The sequence below is a fragment of the Manis javanica genome, chromosome X, assembly GCF_040802235.1.
Source record: "Manis javanica isolate MJ-LG chromosome X, MJ_LKY, whole genome shotgun sequence".
NCBI lineage: Eukaryota > Metazoa > Chordata > Mammalia > Pholidota > Manidae > Manis > Manis javanica.
The window spans coordinates 54,768,220-54,788,810 of NC_133174.1; the positions used below are offsets into that span (position 1 = coordinate 54,768,220).

Genomic DNA, 20,591 nt, shown 5'->3' on the forward strand with positions numbered 1-20,591 from the left:
TTATTTAGTTAAAATAATATTCTAAGATTGTCTTTTACAGCAAACCCTGGACATTGTTTTGTTTGGGAAAATATTGATTAGGATTGATTCTGCCTTTTTTGGGAGGGAAGGTGATAATTGGATTGAAGGGAATGCATGAATTTTCTGAGATAATACATCCATGGTAAAAATAATATTTTATACATGTGACATAAAGTGTCCAATTTTGTTAGTCAGCAAATATTTAAGTGTACCTCTGGTACATAGGGGCTTCCTTATTTTCTTTTTAATCTTTTGTAAAAATGAAATCCAAATCAGAATATCAGGAAAAATCTCATTACAGCAAATATTGTATAGTTTCTATGTACTCTAATAGAGTTCCCAGTTGTTGACCAATGTATTGATAAAATATTAGATTAAGAAATTCTAGTACATAGAAGAAAAAGGACAGCTTCTAGGAGTTTAGTGTGATTTTCTATGAAACAACAATTCATTTTTTTTCTATCTTACTGGTGTGATGGGAGCTGGATTTCAAGTTGTAAGTAGACTACAAGGTAAGCCTTTTAGAAAAATTAAACCAGTCTAGCAAATCACTTTTCAAGTAGGAAACCGTGCCATGTGTTTGGCTAGTTCAGTATATCATGGGTAGTCAAAAATAGTTTGTACTTACCCAAATCAGCATTCTAAAATTTGCTCCATTGTGCATAAATGCTTTCCAGGACCAACCTACCTTATTTACTACAAAGTTATTGTGTATGTGAAAAGTGCTCTGACATTTTAATCCTTATAGCAGCCCAGTGAGGTGGGTAGAAATTAATGCTCAGTTTTTAAAAGAAGATATTGAGACCCAGAGAAATAAATGAACCAGGCCAGGGTTCTACTGCTAAATCGTGATGCTGCTAGTCTTCTACTGCTAAAATATGATACAGCAAGGATTTGAACCAGCACATAATCATCTCCCTATAAATATTTGTTTTATTATTATTGGAAGTCTGCTCACCAACCATGGTTTCTGCTGAGTTTAACCATTCTACAAAGCAGAGATTGGAAGTTCATTCAAATTAAGTGTCTATATATTCAGAGGGACATTAGAAATACTCTAGTTCAGAAACAGCAAACAGACAACAGAGGCAACTGAAATACTGACACTTGTGTAACATTTAACCTTAGATAATTTTGCTTTGAGTAATAAAGGTGGAATAAGATAGAGGAACCAGTTCTTCTGTAAATCAGTATTTATTTATCTTGCTCTTCCAAGTCTGGGCCAATAGTCCTATTTATTCTGAATAACCCTGTAATGTTTCTACATTGAGGACAGCAGATTTGGCACATATGGATTGGTTTTCTGAGGGATCACATAGAAGGCTGCAGTGACTGACTTGTAAAAGTCCCTCCCAACTCTTCAAATCCATGACATTCTCTTATGATCATGTGATCCCAAATCTTTGTGATACCATCTCTATTGCCTTTGTGACTTTCACAAGGCTGCAAGCTGACCCACTGGGTATGTGCACTGAGTTTCCTGCTCCACCACCCTGTGACCTACAGATCCAGGGTGTTATTAATATCCTCTCATTGTAAATAGGCTCAGAATGGCAAAGGGGCTTTCTCCCAGTTACATAGCTAGTTACTGACAGAGTAAATATCTGTTTGAATTTGTAGAGTAGGTGGTTTTATCCCTCGTGTTTAGTTGACTGTGAAAGTTTCAGAATTAATAATTAAAAGTAGAATTTAAAATGTAACTTCTCCAATGAGTGACTGAAGATCCAGTTAAAGTTAGTTATTGTCATCTAGCAGCACTTTGAGGAGAACTTTTCCAGAGTACTTGCTTATAATAGTTTTCTGCCTCATAAATCTCTTGGGGCTGTTGATCTAGGACAGTATTTCCTGAACTTCACTCATTCCCAATGAAGTACACCTTCACAATTTTTTATTTCTCTGCATGACACCTCTACCACTCTGTACTTAATATGTCCTTTTATATTGACTTGCCTTTTGCACTTAATAAATGTACTTTAAAAAGAAACTTTCACATCAGTATTGTATACGAGAAAGCAGTATTTCCCCGCCCCACCCCCACTTTAAAAAATGATTATGGAAAATTTAAAAAATACGTGTAAGATCATGTACCCCCATGTACCCATCCCTAGCTTCAATAGTGATCAACATTTTGCAATTCTTGTTTTATTTATCACCCATTTACTTTTTCTCTTGCTGCAGTGTATTAAAGCCAGACATATTTCACCTGAAAATACTTTAGTGTGTCTCTAACAAGTAAGGACTATCTTTTTAACCTAAAAATTATCACATTGAATACTCAGTCTGTGGGAACCCATGCTTTTAAAATGCTGGTTAAAATAAATGCAAAACTACTAAAAAACAGAAAAAGCTTACTGCAGTTCCACCTTATCCCATTATCTCACTAGTAGTATACATTTCACAGTTGGGGAAACATTGCTCTAAGTCTTACAGCTATTGAAGAGGATAAAATTCCTTTCCATTCTTTGGGTCCTGTTTTCCTTACCTGTAAAACATGATGGAATTGTAGGAAAAATTAGATTATCTCTAAGACTCCTGCCACAGTAGGACATACAGTTCTTCTAACTGATGATTTACTTCTCTTCAGCTATGGAAGGCATGTTGGACACCATCCATAGAAGGTAGTTGGAATAAATATTAGTAACTGTGTTCCTCCCTGACATGTCTTATAGAAGGTAATGAGTTCTAACTTTTTCTCAGTGTCACATTTGGCTTTCATTTCACTTTTTTACCCACCCTCTCAAATAACAGAGGCAGCACCCATTTATACACTTTCCCATAAGACTATATTCCTGAAAACACCTTTTGTCAAAATGAAAATATATTCAAGTATCCTGATGGCCCATTGGGTTAATTTGGACATGTGTGTGCTTTGCACTCTCAATTTTTGCTATGGCCTATTCCCTATCCTGTTGGAGACTTTTATGTCACCCAGCCCTGAAACCTAGGGAAATGGTTGTCATCATAGCTCACTCTACTGTGTCTCAGCTTTCCTTTACTGGCTTTGCAACAGAGGTTCTCATCCCAAGAACCTTGGCAGTAGCATTAAGTTAAAAAAATGTTAATCAAATTAGTGTTTCTTGGTATCTCCCAATTACTTTATCAACCTTTAGAAGATAATCCAAGTAAAGGAAGAGATGTCAGTAGGGCTTTCCTTCTTTGTACAGGTGCAGCAACTGCTGGGATAGAAACAATTAGCCTAAGGCCATGTGATTACTAGCAAATCAGAGCCAACCTTTAACTTCTCAATATGAGGTAAAAACCACATGCTTAAGTTTTCTGACTTTCTATGGCACCAAGCAATATTAAGCAAAGTAAGGAAACCATAAAGATAAACCTAAATAACAGCAGATTTTATTTCTTTCTTTGGGAATGACTTCTGACTAGTGACATTGGGAAAAGTAAGGGAAAGGTTTTTATAATTAAAAGAATGTGGATAGCACATATGATGTTTGCTAATTGCACTCAGATGGTCCTCATGGGATCTGGGCCTACTTTGAAGTGCATTGAATCTATGTAGAGGAGAAAGAGAGGCTGCTGGAGGTATGAGAATTGGGCCAAGAATTAAATTTTTTAAGCTCTATAAAGTGAACCTGCTGAACAGTGGATAGGGGAGGATAGGGATGGTGAGAAAGCATTTGCAATTATTTTTTAAAAGGAGAAGGGAGTAAGAAAAGGAAAAACTAGGTCATCCATCCATTGAAAAGAAACCTTGAAAGAGATCCAAAAATCCTTAGAAATCCTTGACTTCTTAAAAGTGATGTGTTTGTTTGTTTATTTTTCTCCTGACAACTGTAGAGGTCAGAGAGTTCTCTTCTATTGCAAAACGTTGAGAGATGTAGAAATAACTGTAGATAGGTTAGCTCTGGCTTGGTCAGAACTTTTGCACTGTGCCTTAGAATCTGTTAGGAGGTATATAATACATAACTATACCAAATACTCCATGGATTATCAAAATAGAATAGCATTACAAGTAATAGTAACTTTGATTAGAAGAAGAAATGCTATGTTCAAGTACCTAACAAAAGACAATGAGTACTTTCAGAAACTCAACGTTTAAGCCCTATACTGAGATACTGAGATACTGAGAAGGGCTTATGGCTGGGGAGAAACAACGTGGAAGAGCAGCCATCTTTCCCCTTCCTGTAAGTTGAACTGAAAAGAGTATAGAAATTCCCATTAGCATCTCAAAAATATAACTGCCAACATTTTAGATTGCCAGTAACTTCATATGTTACCCCTTTAACCCCTTACATTTGGGGTGTCTATTTGGGGTGGGCAGTGGTACTAGCCATTCTGTTTATGTGATTTGCTTTTGTTTGCATAGGAAACTAGTGTGTGTTTATTTTGGTAAATATCAGCTCTTTTTTCTACTAAAGTTTTATTTTTTTAATTTCTCATGAAGAGGCAAAGGAAGAGAAAAACACTTCCTCAGAAACAGAAAGACAAAAACAAAAACAGAAAAGAATCAAAGAAACATATTTGAAATGTCCAGGAAACCTATGGGTTTCTATGTATATTACACAGTAACAGTTTTCTGTATCAGGTTGCCAAGCCATCAAGGCCAGGAGAATGTATATCAAAAAGCACTCTTCTTTAGAAAGAGAAATGGTTGTGCTCCCCTGTCAGCAACATTGCTGCAGACCATGAAGTCCTCACGGACCGCAAGCTGAAATATGGGTACTTTGGCATATCCCATTACAGTAGGCTTTTAATTCAGGCCTTCAGTGGTACTCCCCTAAATTCTCTTTTATCCCTTTGATTATTGGTACTAAGAGTAGTGACAACCATGCCCCCATTTGGTTCCACTGTGTAGCTGACAAATATATATAATTCACTGCTAAATGAACCCAGCACTAACTTCCTTGGTATCATATCCATCTTCTGTTGTGCCTGTAGATGAACTGCCATATTGAATGTGTACATGGACAACAAGGCCAGGGAATTCTTTTCATAAATTAAATAATGAGCTTGTGCTTCAGGAGCTACAGTTTACACACTTGCTATTTCTATCACTTAATGAAACTTCTCTTTGAAAAGAAAAACACATAAAAGTAGAAGACAGGCTGGCAAGCACCTTCTTCATGATGTTTATCCAAGTTGGGATACTCTGCTCTCAATCTCAGAGATGTGTTTTCAACCAAATGGCCCCCAGCCGTTTAATTTTACAGAGTTTGTTTTTTGGAGCTGGTGGGCTGAGAGTCAGTAGAGAGGCAGATATGCTAAAGGAAAATGGTTGCTAGCAAAGATGCCAGAGTCCTCCTTCTGTAGTTCCCTTTTCTTTATAATCCTTGGCTGCATGACCCTTATTTTCTGTTTTTTTCTCTGAGAAATACTAATGATTTTCATATGAGTTACATTGCCTTTTTACTGCTTTATTGATATTAAATTTACATACTGTAAAGTTCACCTGATTTAAAATGTATACTTCAGTATTTTTGGTATATTCACAGAGTTGTGCAACCATTATCAAAATCAGTTTTAGAATGTTTTCATCACCATGAAAAGAAACTATACCCATTAGCAGTCACTTCCCATTTTCACCATCCCCACCAGCCCTGGGCAACCTGTATAGATTTGTCTATTCTGGACATTTCATATAAATTGAATCATCCAGTATGTGACCTTTTGCATCTGGCTTCTTTCACTTCGTATGTTTTCAAGGTTTAGCCACATTGTAGTGAGTATCTTTTTATAGCTGAATAATATTCCATTGTGTGAATGTACTACGCTTGTTTATCTACTCAGTAGGTGATGAACATTTGGCTGTTGTTCCCTGTTACCAATTACAGTAAATAATAGTGTTATGAACATTTGTATACCAGTTTTTGAATGGAGATATATTTTCATTTCTCTTGGGTATAAAACTAGTAATGGAATTGCCAGGTCATATGGTAATAACTCCTTTTGAGGAATTGCCAGACTTTCCCAAAGCTACTGTGCCATTATATATTGCCACCAGCAGTATATGAAAGTTTCAGTTTTGCCACATTCTGGACATCACTTGTTACTGTCCTTTTCAGTTTAGTTTAGTTTTTTTTTTTCAGTAATAGCTATCCTATTGGTGTGAAGTGTCATCTCATTGCGTTTTTGATTTGCATTTCTCTTGATGGCTAATGATGTTGAATACACTTTCATGTACTTACTGGCTGTTTATAACTTTTTTAAAGAAATATCTATTCAGAATCTTTGCTCAATTTTAATTGGGCTATTTGTCTTTCTGTTACTGAGTTGAAAGATTTTAAAATATATTTTGTGTATGTTTATCTTTTTAAAACTGATATTTTACAGTTACATGATATTTTCTTGGGAGGATTTGTGTAGTTTTACTGGTGTTATATATTTTAGCTGCATTAGCTGCTTTGCTGGGTATGAATGCCAACAGAATCTGAGTGACCTTGGCTACCCTGCTGAGAATCCAGCCCAGTAACAGAAATTTATCAGAAATGTATCAGAAATTTACCATTTAAGCCCCCAACCCCCACCCTTATCTGCATTTAAAGGTCTGTGTTTTTTGTTGTTGTTTTATTTTCAAGTTAGCTTGGTTGGATTTGAGACCTTATCTTTTCTTTTTGCTTCATGCATACTTGAGTAGGGACAGGGGAGGAAGGGCATATGAAAGTATGATAGAAAAGTAAGTACATTTTATTCAAATATGTATATTCACGTTGGCCTGTGTGACAAAGGGTTAGTTGGCTGAAGGAATCTCTCATGTTAAGCTCTGGAATACTTTGAAGTTCTGATAATACCAAAAAGATATTTGCTTTATGTGTAGCCTCTATGTACTTGTGTATGAAACAATAGATGTGAAAACTGGCTCTCCATCCTTTGTTTTAGCAATATATATTGTTGAATTAAAAAAAATAATTCAAAGTGGAATGTTGTAGAACTCCGTGTAAGAAGAAAAAGTTTAAAATTCTACAGACCTGAATTTCAAATATTGTTTTTTTCTATTTCTTAGTTGTGTGAACTTGCACAAGTTACTTTGCTTCTCTGAGTCTCCATTTCTTTATTGGTGGGGTATATAAAAACTCACCTTCTCAAATTGTTTTGAGGACTAAATGAGATCATGTATACAAAGTGTCTGACACATAAGTGCTCAATAAGCAAGCTACTAATTTTTGTTTTTGAAGATAGGAGCAAGTGGGTTTATTAATGGTAAACTGTGCATTAATGGTACAGTTTAATCTGGGAGAGTAGCAAAGAGCCCACGGACAGAATGGGCTTGGAAAACAAAAGGACTTTGAGCATTTATTTTCTGTTTTATCTAGGCATAGGTGTTTGGTAGCCATTGATAGTTTCTTCTCCTGGTAATCTGATTTTTTGTAGAAACTAACCCCACACAGAAATTTCTTGTAACAATAATCTCTTACACTTACAGACTCTTTTGTGTTCTTAGAAGTACTTACTGTCCTTTATTTCACTGTCTCCTCATAAACAGCTTCTGAAGCAGGTATAAGGTCAGTATCAATTCCATCTGTCAGAAGAGACAACTGAGGCCCAGAGACATTTAGTAACTGTCTAAGTTTACACAGCATTTCAGTGATAGAATCTGAACCAGAGGCCAGGTGTTATTTCCCAACAAAGCTTTTTTTTCTCCCCAATTAAGTCATGAATATCCTAATACTCCAGATGGTCCTGGTAAACCACCAGGTTTGCCTTCAGAAGGACACTGTGGAAAGGACTGCAGATGATTGAGAATTCTGGCCATAGGAACTTCCATGTATTCTTTTGCCAGCTATAGACACCCTAACAGACATGGAACCAGGGTTGGGTGAGAAATGTATTTTCCCCGCACTCCATCCCCTCCTTTGTTTTAGGAGTATATATTGGTGATTCAAAAAAAAATAACCAAAAGTGAGATGTTGTAGAACTCCATGTAAGAAGAAAAAATTTTTAAATCCCGCAGATGTGAATTTCAAATACTGTATTTTTCTATTAGTTGTGTGACCTTATACAAGTTACTTTGCTTCTCTTAGTCTCCATTTCTTTGTTGGTGAGGTATATAAAAACCTCCCTTCTCAAATTGTTTTGAGGAATAAGTAAGATCATGTATACAAAGTGTCTAGTACATAAGTGCTCAATAAGCAAGCTACACCAATTTTTGTTTTTGAAAATAGGAGCAAGTGGGTTTATTAATGATAAACTGCACATTAATGGTACAGTTTAATCTGGGATAGTAGCAGAGAGCCCTTGGACAGAGGGTCCTTTCAGTGGCTTACCTTGGGCAAGATTTTCCATGGTCGGCTTGCTTACTGCACATGTGTGTGCAATATGTTGTTATTGAGTATATAAAGAGCTCTGCCCAGTGCTCTGCACGCACTGCTGCAGGAGAGCAGAGACTGGAGTTGGTGGTACCACCTAGGCCAGAGACTGATATGGCTGCGAGGGTGGAGAGGCCTGGAGGCAGAGACCAGCTTGCTGCATGCAGACTTGCTCTGAGGTGGATGGGATTCTTGTGCTTGAGGGCTGGTAGACTTTTCTGTTGAAGCTATTTGCAGGGCTACTTTATATTGCCTGAAAGCAGCACTTCAACAGAGGGTTGTGAATCAAAATAGACAGACAATGAAGAAAGGACTGTAAGCATTGGTCAAAATTGTGGTAGATGACTGTCTTGCATTATTTTCTTTAAGATGTCCCGCAAGCATCCTTGGAATACCATTTCATCAAACCTTGTATAATGTTGAAGATAATATACAAATTTCCAACACAAAGCCTTCATAAATTTGTAATTCTCTGTCCTCATAGGCACATGAAGGAAAATTTATGAGCTTTAGGTTTTTATGGAGCCATTAAAGTATATTTACTCTGGTTAGAACTCACACTCCCTTGGTTGTGTGTTTGTGCTTTATCTCTCTTCCTCTCTTTCACTCTTGCTCTCTTTTTCATTAAAAGCAATAAGTAGTTTTGTTTTCTTTCAGATGTCATCAATGCAAACATTTTTAATTTGTTAGTTCAGCCCCTTGCAAAACAAAATGGTAGCACCCAGGAGACTGGAAAAGCTTGATTAGTATTTTTGTCTTTATTGGTCTTTCCTCAGCCACCAAGGCAGTTTTCACATATATTTGTCAGAACCTCCTTTCCCAACTCCACAAGAGTTCTTAATTCATCTTAAGCAGATGGCTATCTTTTTCCTAAAGATCCCCAAGGGAAAAAGATATCTTCAGAGGGAATTTAATGCCTTAAAGCTCTGACATAAATTTTCTCTCAGACACTAACCGTGTTTGAGGGGAAATGTGTAACATAATAATCATGTTTATATTGCACACAATAATGACTTTAATAAAACCTTTTGTCAAAAATATACAGAGCTTTGAATTTCTTTATTCTAAACCACTCAACTATGGTTTAAGAACAACTGTGAATATTTTGTGATGATTTTACCCATTAATTTAGAAACTTATAAAATCTTCTTTAAAATGTTACTGTTACCTCTGCTCAAGGGATGGTGGGCTGTTTATTAATAAATAATCTATAACCTATTCCAATTTCTCATTATAAATTAGTTTGTTCAGTTGCTTACCATCCATCTTCTCCATTAGATTGTCACCTCTATGAGGGCAGAGACCATGATCTTTTGTTCACTGCTGTATACATTCCTGGAACTATCAGAGTGCTTAGCAGATAGAAAATGCTCAGTGAATATTTGTTGAATGAATAAATCATAAGGAAAAGTTCATATTCTAACTCTTAGTTAAGTGAGTCTAAGCCAGGAATCTCTACTTTGTTTACATGTGAGAATCATTAATAGAACTTTAAAATAATTCAAAGGCCACCCCAATCTACTCATTCATAATCTCTGGATCTGAACTTGAACCTGAATACTTTTTAAAAGAACCACTTACAATTCCAATGTATACCCAGGGCTAAGAATCATTTATTAAACAGTATAAAATCAACTGTCTGGATGACTTTAGACAAGTCACTTCATTTCTCTCTGCCTCCAGTTTCCTCATCTGTAAAATGGAAATGATAATAGCTCACAGTCTTATTTTTGTTTGGCACATAGCTGGCATTCACTGAGTATTAGTTTCAGCCAATCAGTAAAAATAAATCCTCCTCTCCTCTCCTCATAATCAGTCATTCAGTCAGTCATCAAGATAGTTAATATTATCTCTACTTTATGGATGATGAAACTGATCTCAGAAAGGTTTAGTTTACATAACTGGTAAGTGAATAAGCCTAGATTGGTGGTGGGGTTAGGGGTGGGAGATTGGGTTATGGGTGGGGATAGGCTGCTTTTCAAAAACAGCCTCCATCAATTTTTCCCTTTTCTTTCCCTGTGTAATTCAGGTAATAGAAATGATTTGTTAAAGACATAGTCCAATTTTAAAAGACTCCTGGAAGGGGGAATGTGAAGGGTGCATTTCCCAGCTACTGAAGTGAGTTGCAGAGTACCAGCAAATGTCGTGCCTTGGGGTTTAGACTATTCATTTTAACCATTTTGCTATCCCAAATCTTAATCTCCTTTGTTTGAAAAATTCTCCCTCTAAAATGAGAGTGCATTTATAATTTGTAATTTAAGTCAAGATCAGATTCAGTTAAAATTTACTTTCCTTATGAATTTTTAGTATCACACCTATTTTACAAAGCTGTGGTGATAAATGTACACACATTTGGCATCTCTTATTCTTATTCTTACTATGATATTTCTTGGCTGTTCAAATGTGATGGACTTTTGGGGGAAAGTTACCATATAATTACTAATCCAAGGACTAAGTTTCCTCATTTTTGTCTCTGACTCCTTTGGCTGATGACCAGAGCTTTTATCTCTAGTATTATTTCTGCATCACATTGATCAGGAGACCTTGCATCTCCAGAGCCCTGGGATGAGGAACTCTTGGTAATCTGGAAGGAGCAGGTGATTATTTTCTCTAAAGGAAAAGTATGCTTGATTGTATGTTGGCTTTGGCAAAATAAAGCTTGTGGACTCTAAGTAGAGACAGTGAAATTTGACCTCATCTCGTTCTGGTATTGTTCATGCTCAAGTCCTCCTGAGGAGATGGACACTTTAGGCCTTTCCATCTACCTTGTGATCAGTTACACAACACTGAAGGTGCTGGCTCTGTCATGACTACTTGAAAACCTCCTAAGGAATCAAAATTAATTATAACAGTTCCTATGCCTAGAAATTCTGATTCATTCAGTCTGTCACAAAGGCCAGGACCTATATTTTTTTAATGTACTCAGTGATTCTGATACACAGCTATAATTGAAAAGCTGTGGTTGAATTTGCCTGCTCTCTCATCCCCTGCAGTACTTCCCCAAGGTGGCATTCAAGTTTGGCCTTGAAGAATACATAAAGATTTGATTATGCAAAGATGAGTAGAAAGTGAAAACTTGACAAATGGAGGGAATTTGAAAGAAAAACTTTCAAAAATATGAGAGCAGCTGAAACTTGGATTTTTTTACCCAGAGAGAGAAATGGAAGCTTTATCTTCAAACATAGGAAATAGCAGTGCCCATGTGTGGATAAAGGAAAAGAGGTGGTGCTCATCAACTTTGAATTCCTTTGCATAGAACCCTTGAGGTACCTCTCTGCTTATAAAGAATATCATAACAATAAAGGTGATATAATTCTGAACCATAGACCACTGTGGAATTCTCTGTCCCCAGCTGGAGGCCTAGAAGAGTAAGAGAATTACTTGTTCTTCAATAGAGCTGCTTATTAGTTTTGTTTTCTATTGCAGATACCTCCAAAAGAACCGTATTCTGCTTAAATGCTCCATTACAGTTTTTTATGTAAAAATTCCCAAATTCCTCAAGTGGTGATCCTTTATAAGGCAGTGATCTTGATCTCCAGTTGTATTGTAAAAGTCAGTCATAAAATGAAAATGATACAAAATTTTCTACACCGAAGAGCTACAACAGCTTTTTGATATCTGTACAGCCATTTCATTGTCATGAGACTGAAAGATTGTATGGATACTTGATTTTTTGCTTGTTCATGGATAAGTCTGTTTATGCTGGTGGAACTAAAAGATTGGTCTCCACTGTAAATCAAGAGGTTGGTTTGAATTTTTGGTCACCATGCTAACCACTCCAGTTCTCCTTTAGATAGATACCTACTCAGATTCAAGTCTTTATGTAGTTTGTGGTGTGATCATGGTTATACGATATGTGTGTGTGTGTGTGTGTGTGTGTGTGTGTGTGTGTGTGTAGAGAGAGAGAGAACACCACAGTGAAAACAATGAAAGTTCAAGTATTGTATCAGAGCATAGTCATTTATGGTATATAATTACTTAATACCAAGGAAGAAAGGGGAACAGTACATTGTTCAACAGTGGTTAATGAGGCCAAGGTCATTCAAGGCTTTGAGTCTTGCTTGAGACACCTCACTTCCCTTTTGCTCTATGACCACAGCTTGCTCCTGTCACCAGTAAACAGCTTTAGAAATCACATACCAGTACTGGTCCCAAGTGTTTAAAGATAGGGAGAGGATGTGAATGGATTTAAGCAGCCTATGGGCAGTTATTAGTCCATAGTACAGCCTATTGTACAGCTCTGTTGTACCGAAAACACATGAATCACCACCAATACTGTATTAATGAAAACAAACGCTCCTCTAATCCTGCATCAGAGCTTTTCTCTGTGAAAATCTGGGAAAGTTATTGAAGGGCATCTTTTTTACCTGCACACGTTCCCGATTGATCTCTAGATGCTTTCCTTTTGGCCCTTCTTGTGAGTCCTCCTTACCCTCAGCTGACTATCCATTATTCCTACTGTGACTCTGGGTGGCTTCTCCCAAGGGTACTTCTATTTCAATAGGTGACTTTTGAAGGAGAGAGAAAATGAAAGATCCAAAAGAATATATTACTGAATATGGAATTTTAGGAATTAGCAAGTGCGTGATGGTAGATAATTTGGGAAAGGAGAATCTTCCATGTACCCCTCAAATTATGACTAGAGATAACAGAGATGATAGCCTGTTCCACCTCTACATAAGAGCATTTAATTCCCTACCAATTACTCCTTTCTTCCCACAAACACACAAACACACACACTAAGTTTCAGCCACACAGAAGTTCTATTTCCTTTCATGTCTTAGTGGCTTTGCATGCTCTGTTACATCTGTCTAGAAGGCTCTTTCCCTTTTTTCACATGGCAAAATCCCAGTTCTATGTTGTTTTACTTATCTATAACATCTTTGTCCATGCTTTCTTTATCATACCTCCACTTGTGTTAAGCATATTCACTCATTCGTTACACTATTGCAAGGGAAGAAATTATCTTCTTCATCCCTAGGTCTGATGCCCCTGGCATATAGTAGGCACCCTGTAAATGTTTGAAGGTTGAATGAATGAATTAACAAATGACCCTCACCCTTTCAGGCTCTGAGTTTTCCCTCTGAAAAGGAGAGCCAAATAAAAACTAATTTTGGACAATTAAGTTAGATGGTTAACAGGTGTATAGGCACGTGAAGAAATAGTGTAAGGAAATGAGGTGTTCTGAGGGCATTGGCCTAAGAAATCTTTGAGGAAAAGTTGAGAGGACAAAAGTAGGTGAGATTTTTCTAGACATTACATCTATTTTTGTTTGAAACTCTGATTATTTATTGAAGTTTTAGTGCTGATTTATTATCCCCCTTTTAACTTAATGTATTTTTTATCAGCTCTACCTAAAAATCCTACATTGGTGATGTATTCATATCATTTCAGCCTGTTTTATTATTTTAACTGTCTCACCAATTAGCTCTTTGGTCATAATTATTTTGCTGTATATATCAATAATTCTTAATCCATCTTTGTTCTTCTTCCCATTTTATTTCCTATATCCCATTTTATCATCTGGTTGTATTCTCATTTTATAGAAGAGGAAACAGGCTCAAATAGGTGAAGTTATTTGTTTAAGATAATGCATCTATGAAGTGGAGGAGGCAAGAGTTTAACTCCAGGTCTTCCTAGCTCCTAGTCCATTGTTTTTTCTACTGGACCACACTGGATCAGCCAATAGGCAGTGAAATTAGGTGAGGAATAGAATGCAATGTGTGGTTGTCTTGCCAATGGGTTTCAGCCCTGGGCAAGTTCACTCTCAATTCAGTGAGACTGAAAATTGACAGTGGAACATTCTTGGGGTAAAAGTGTTTATACCCAAGTTTATTCCCATGGTGGCAGGTTCAGCACAAGAATCCCATCCACCTCAGAGCAAGTCTGCATTCAACAAGCTGGTCTCTGCCTCTGGGCCTCTCCACCCCTTCAGCTGTCTCAGTCTCTGTCCTGGGCACTGCCACCACTCCCACCTCTGCTCTCCTGCAGCCCAGAAGCACTGGGTGGAGCTCTTTATATAGAGTCAATAACAACATATTGCCCACACATGCGCAGTGAGCAAGCCAGCCAGGGTTGGGTGAGAATCCTGACCATAGGAACTTCCATTTTCCCCACAATACACCTCTCCAGGATTCTCACTTCTCAATCTATGTGCCCTCAATCTTCTGCAATGGTCTCTGTGGGAGAAAGCTGGAACATTGTAACCAAATTTCACAATAACAACAGAGGCTACAACAATATACAAATAACAGAAATTATAATAACCCTCAAGACTGAGGAGATCCATTGCCACCAAGTGGTCGTCCCAGCTGTATTCAAACCAGTTCTACTCAAATGAGTTAACCAAAAGGACCATGGATGGGCCTTACAATACCCACCTTCTCCAGCCTCTCCAGCAGAAAGTCTTGCAAGACGCACAGGCTGGTCTTGTCTTTTTGTCTCTGGCTTCTGCTTCGTCCTCAGCAGCCAAACTTCTGCTCCAGTTTCAATTGCTGCCACATCTCCAGTAAGATTCTGTTTGAGTTTCCATCCAATTTCTCACTGTCTGCTCCTTCTTTTATCAAATCAGCCCTTATCTGGGTCATCATGACCTTCAGGGGGCCTTTTAAATTCCTCTTTTGAGTAGCAGACCATATTTTCTTCCGAGCTTTCATTGCTTCAGCCTGAGTATAGGAGTGGAGCATATAGTGCTCCATGACCTGGTGAGGGGGCTGGCACCTCTCCTGGAGGGACCTGTGGTTGCCAAGTCTTTATTTTCCTTCAGGCTTTCCACCAGCTTTCAACCAGGTGAGGTTTCAACTGAGGAGGGGCTGATGCCTCCAGCACCGGCAGGGCCTCCACCCCTACCTGTTCATCAGACCTCCACTCCTTCTTCATATCTGGGGATAAAAGCACCACTACATCCTTCACCTGCCCCACAGTACTTCGCAGGGAGTAGATTTTCCAAACTGTCCTTGTCCCACATTTGATTAAATGGGGATATTTTAAACTTGGATTTTATTTATGTAGACTAGCATCAGAGTAATTGGTGGTGCCTTCTGTCCTTGGGGTATCCCAAATCACTTTGCAAGGCAATGTGATGAGCACTGAGGCCACACAGGCCAGAGCGTTAGGTGCCAGCCAGCCCTTCACAGATAATCATGCCCAACCTGGGATCATCAAGATTGTTTTTATTGGAAGAGCACAGAGTGAGGGAATGATAGCTGGCAATTTCCCTATGTATCCTTTATTAAAGTGCACTTGGCTCTTCAAATTTCACCTGTATAACCAACTCAGGAAAATTTTTCTCTATCAAAAAGCAGAGTATGATAGTGCCAAGCCAATGCCAGGGTGATGTCTCAGGACACTGACCAAATAGGCACGGCCTCATAATCAGTTTTTGTCTTCTACCTTCTTTTTCCTCTTCTGTTCTTTTTCTACCTTTCTTTCTTTGTCTTGTCCCCTCCCCATCCCCAGAATGTTCTCAGTAAGAGGTCAGTCAAGGGGTGGATAGTGTGTCATTTTAGGGTGATGCCTATTCTGTCCAACTTTCTCATCATCACACCATTGCTTTTTCATCAAGGAAAGTTTTGGAAATGCAACTGCAATAGCACTTAGACTTCTTTCCCTTTAGTAGCACTCAACACATTTGTAACTACTTACTCAAATTTTCTTATCCACCTAGCTTCATGAAGACAAGGGCTATGGCTCCCCTATCTTCAGTACTTGGTAGGCACATACAGTAAACTTTCAAAAAATGTTGGTTAATTAAGTTAAAAAGTAAAAATTCCATTGCTAATATCTTATCTCCTGCCTCGGTTGTAAGCAGCCAACCCCTTCTTCCCAATCTGTAGGTTACTTTTTTCACTTCCATATCCCCAAGAGCCAACTTTCGCTCCAGGCCTTACAAAGATGTGTATGTTAAAATGAAATGAACTCCCTTCCCTAGGCCTTCTAATTGCTTTGGATTTGAGAATAGACTTGATTATTTTTTGTTCTGGCTGCCAATAGAGTCCTCTTTTCCTATTGTATTCACTTCTATATCATTTGGGAGTCCCATAGGTGGATGTTTGTCATTGATACATATTTTGAGGGCAGATTCAACCTGTGTACATTGAGTCTTTCTGTCGTGCCAATGGGTTTCAATCCTGAGCAAGTTCACTATGGATTCAATGTGACCAAAGAAATGACAGTAGAACGTTCTTGGGGTGAAAGGGTTATACCCACATCTATTTCCACAGTGGCAGGTCAATCACTAGAATCCTAGCCACTCAGATCCGGTCTGCATGCAGCAGGCTGGTCTCTGCCTCTGGGCCTCTCTACCCACACAGCCGTACTCTGGGCCTGTCCTCTGCACTGTCACCACTCCAGCTTCTGCTCTGCTCTCCTGCAGCCTTGCAGCCATACCACCGTGTTGCCCAGAGCACTGGGCAGGGCTCTTTATATAGAGTCAGTAACGACGTATTGCCCATACATGTGTACTGAACTAGCCAACCAGGGCCAGGTGAGAATCCTGGCCACAGGAACCTTCATTTTATACACATTTTCCTATTTGCCTCCACCTTACTAAAAAAGAGAATTATAGGAGTGCTCTTAAGGCAAAGAAACCTAAAAGTAGACATGACAAGCTGTGTTTCCAGGATGCAGACAAGTGGAATACAGGCAGCCAATTTCTCCTTTATCCTCCTTTGTATACACAGCCAAAGGATGGAGCTGAGCTTCTGTGGGAGGAGCTGGATCCTGTAGCATGCCTGGTGGTTCCTGGCCCTGGCTGGTTGACTATTTGATATTCCAGTAGAAAAACTTAGAGCACATTTGGGCTGCCACCCTTATTTGAAGTTTCATATTTTAAAAGAGAAACTCAAGGTCTGAAGTAACCTTGCCCCCAAAATTGATTTTTGAGCTTTTTAAATCTACAGCTTCTGAACTACCAAAATTCTTATTCTTTTACCTTTCCTTCTTTTTCTGTTTCCTTACTCTTTTTAGGTGTTTGATGATCAGCAAGATTCTCATAATAGCTCCTCCAACTGTCTATGTAGCCAGGTGTTTGGTTTAGGTAATAAATGAATATGGAAACTAAAGGGCTAAATTGGAGTAGGGGAGATGAAGGCTTCCTTTCAGGATTAAGCAAAAAGAAGAACTTAGAACTCAGTGTGAAAACCTTGAATTGTCACATATATCACTGGCAAAGAATAATTTGCTATAATAGCAATTCCTCAGATCTCATCTGAATATCTGGGTTCAAGGCCTGACTATACCATTTAATATCCCAGATATATAATTTAACATCTTTGAGTTTCAATTTTCTTCATCTGTGAAATGGAAATGATAACAATTATTACCTCACAGGAGTTGATGATAACTACCTCATTGGGATAGAACTAAGTCAGATAAAGAATGGGAAAGCATTTTGTAAATGGTAAAATGATATTATGATCTAAAAAGCTATTCTTCTGTTCCTTTCATACTCTATTCTCCTAACACTCGATTTTCTTGTCATTTGTACAGCATGGCTGATTTAGATGTGATTCTGGATAGAGGGATGGATTTCTTAGGCTCTCTTCTAGTTTAGTAGTTTGTAAACTATACCTTTTCCCATCCTTCCATATCATCCCAAGTAGGAAAATCATCTTTTAAGACAGAGAAGAAATCTGAAACTCATCAGTGTTGATAATGCCTCTAAAGTATACTTCTAGATAGTGCTCCTCCATTAAGTTATGGTGTCTGACCATTAAAATAGTACATATATAAATAAATAGTAAATAAATAGTAAAATGCAAATGAAAGGGACTTGGCTTGTTTGTGAATCCTATTTTTGCTTGGGGTAAACAATAAGCCTGTAATCACTATGGCCTTTGATTTGCTGTTTCTGCAATCTCACATTTATCCCAGAATTCTCCTTCGACTTCTGCATTTTATGTTGGAATTTCTTCCAGGTATCAGATTTAACTTTAAGTCAGACATGTTGTCTTGCCAATGGGTTTCAGCTATGGATTCAATGTGACCAAAGAAAATGACAGTGAAATGTTCTTGGGGTGGAAGGGATATACCCAACTTTATTTCCAGGTGGCAGGTCAGTCACTAAAATCCTGTTCACTCAGAGCGAGTCTGCATGCATCAAGCTGGTCTCTCCCCTTGCCTCTGGGCCCCTGTGTCCACCCAGCCATCCTCTGGGCCTCTCTGCACAGTTGTCCCACACAGCCATCCTCTGGGTCTCTGCCCTTGGCGCTGCCACCACTCCAGCCTCTGCTGTGCTCTCCTGCAGCCTTGCAACCCTGCCATGTCACACCCAGAGTACTGGGTGGAGCTCTTTATATAGAGTCAACAGCCATGTATTGTCCACAGGTGTGCAGTGAGCTAGTCAACCAGGGCCAGGTGAGAATCCTGGGCACAGGAACTCTCATTTTATCCACACATGTATACCTGCATGGGCCTTGGCCCTGAAATAAATTAGCTCAAGGGGGAAAAATGTAAAAGCTGTGTGCAAGAAACAAGTAAGCTAATAAAAACAGAATTATTTTTTCAGATACCCTCCTTGTAATAAAGTATAGTTGACATAAAATATTATATTGATTTAGGTGTACAACCTAGTGATTCAACAATTATATGCATTATAAAATGCTCACCATGTTAAGTGTAGTTACTATCTGTCACTATAAAAGTTATTATAATATTATTGACTATATTCCCTACGCTGTACTTTCCATCTGTAGCTTCAGGGGGAAGGGTGTTCCTGGCCTGGGGTGAATCCCCTATGAAACCAATGAAACTGAAATAAGTCAAGAGAAAGGGTAGGTTGGGACAAACCATTTTTATTGATCACAGCTTGCTCGAATTATCTAGTTAGGCCTGGCCCCCTTGGTCTCCTCTGGCTGCTACTCCCACTCTGCCCTCACAGTGCACTCTCTACTTTCTGCCTGGGTCTTCCAGGAGGAGGTCTATTGGTGGTTCCTTTGTGATTGGCCGATGCCATAACAATTATGTACCAGGAATGGAGGGGAGAAGAGAATGGCCATTCCCTCTCCACCCCTTACCCCAGATGGATGGGAGGCTCTGCAGTGGTAAATATCTATTGATATGTAAATCAACTACAGCTAGGCAGGAGATTCTGGAAATTCTGTAATTTACTCCACACCATCCCTGTGACTTACTTATTTAATTTATAATTAAAATTTTATACCTCTTTATCCTCATCACCTATTTCACCCATTCCCCACCCCTCCCCTCAAGGCAACCACCAGTTTGTTCTCTGTATTTATGAGTCTATTTCTGCTTTGTTTGTTCATTTGTTTTGTCCTTTAGATTCCACATGTAAATGCAATCATATGGTATTTGTCTTTCTCTGCCTGGCTTATTTCACTTAGCATAATACCCTCTAGGTCCATCCATGTTGTCGCAAATGGCAAGATTTCACTATATTTTATGGCTGAGTAATATTTCTTTGTGTTTGTGTACCACATCTTTATCCATTCATCTATCGATGGACACAGGTTGCTTCCATATCTTGGCTATGGTAAATAATGCTGTGATAAACATAGGGTTCCATATGTATTTTCAAATTAGTGTTTTTGTTTTTTTCAGATAAATACCCAGAAGTAGAATTACTGGGTTGTATAGTATTTCCTATAAAAAAAGCAGAATTTGGGACCATAGCTCTGGGCCTGGAAAAGTGACCTGCTAACTTGTCACAGTTGACACCAATAAATGTGGACAGGCTGATGGAAAATTTCGTTGGTTTGCCTGATGGAGGAGAATAGAAAGAATAAGGTTAAAATACATGCCTCTGTAAAGCTGTGGAGAACAGAAAGTGAAGTAAAATAAAAATTAAAAAGAAAAATTAATTTAGAGGTAACAGGATTATTGCATGTTAGAATGTGAGAAGTAATTGGAGAGTTTGATTTCTCCTGAATATATTTTTAAATAAAGTATCTCTTTTTGACTCAAAATATAGCAGGCTTAGTTCCCTTCTTCAACTCCCATGGCAGAAGAAAATTGAATCCTAATATGGGCTTGGTTGGGTAGATGGTGTCCCTTGCTGAGCACTGTGCTCTCTCACAACCCCAATAAGGCTTAACAGGGGCTCTCTCTGAGGAGGCAAGCTCCAGAGGATATGTATCTATAACATGAAGGTAGGAAGGGAAAATCATCTCTCAGGATTGATTAACCAAATATTAAGTCCTCACAGGTGCTTGGTGGGATTCCTCAGGAAGAGGCATGGAATGAAACCCCAGGGTGGAAGGGCATCTTCATAGCAGTGCCACTCCACAGTTTCCTGAGTTGTCAGTTGCCCCTCCTTTGTTTCATCTGCTGACACGACTTATAAAATAA

General features: G+C 38.4%; 1 protein-coding gene across 1 annotated transcript in view; it reads left to right on the top strand.

Annotated features, from left to right (window-relative positions):
- The window catches only part of AR (androgen receptor), a 230,876-nt gene that overhangs the window by 31,207 nt on the left and 179,078 nt on the right, over window positions 1-20,591 (top strand). The gene's annotated exons all lie outside the window — the stretch shown is intronic.